The following is a 759-nucleotide window of genomic DNA, read 5'->3' as shown; positions in this document are numbered from 1 at the left end:
GAACTCCACCTTCTTCTCCCACTCCATGTACACTTCTGGATCATTTTTCCCTTGGAACGATGGTATCTTCATTTTGATGTTTCCTAGGTTTTTGTCAGTTCCATCTTGCCATCTTGGATCTCTTCGGAAACCTCTAACACGCCTTGCTCCCCTTGGCGCAAACCTGCCCTCATTGTTCAAGCTTGATCCTCTTCATCTTTAAACTCATCGTCATGGTAGTCATCATAATCATCCACACGCGCATGCCTTTCTTGCCTTTTAGCATTAGGGGCTCTTTGGGGACGCTCCTCACGCAAAGAAGCAATAACAGCGTCTTGCCTATCCATCCGATTCCAAATATCATTAAACACCACGTTCATACATTCAAATTGTTGTTGCATAGCCTGCAACATGATGTATGACTCCTCCCCTCTTCTGTTTGATGCTTCACCCCTAGAAGACATAATTTTGAAACTACAAAAAAATGTTACAAATAATTCCTCACAACACTCCCTCACATGTTTACACTCAAATTATGTCACTAACACTCGTGTTTCACTCTTAAATTGGTTTTTTCCCGATATTAGTCTCACACTCTCTTGCCTTTTTCCACTCGTAGCTTCTCCTTTTCAGTTCTGCTTAAACTAATAAACTTGATCAAGAAATTCAACTTGTAGTGTTTAAACTAATACCAATGGCAAGAAAATATGACAGAAACACTAAATCAAAGGAATAGGATAAAAGAAAGTAATATTTTGGTCTGAGGGAATGGAAACTACA

General features: G+C 39.7%; 1 pseudogene; it reads right to left on the bottom strand.

Moving 5' to 3' along the window:
* LOC136068007 (uncharacterized) overlaps positions 1-72 on the bottom strand; it is a 3,483-nt pseudogene extending 3,411 nt beyond the window's left edge.
* Between the last annotated feature and the right edge of the window lie 687 nt (positions 73-759).

This window comes from Quercus suber, unplaced genomic scaffold (assembly GCF_002906115.3).
Source record: "Quercus suber isolate HL8 unplaced genomic scaffold, Cork oak 2.0 scaffold_95, whole genome shotgun sequence".
Lineage (NCBI taxonomy): Eukaryota > Viridiplantae > Streptophyta > Magnoliopsida > Fagales > Fagaceae > Quercus > Quercus suber.
This window is presented reverse-complemented; position numbering and strand designations above follow the sequence as displayed.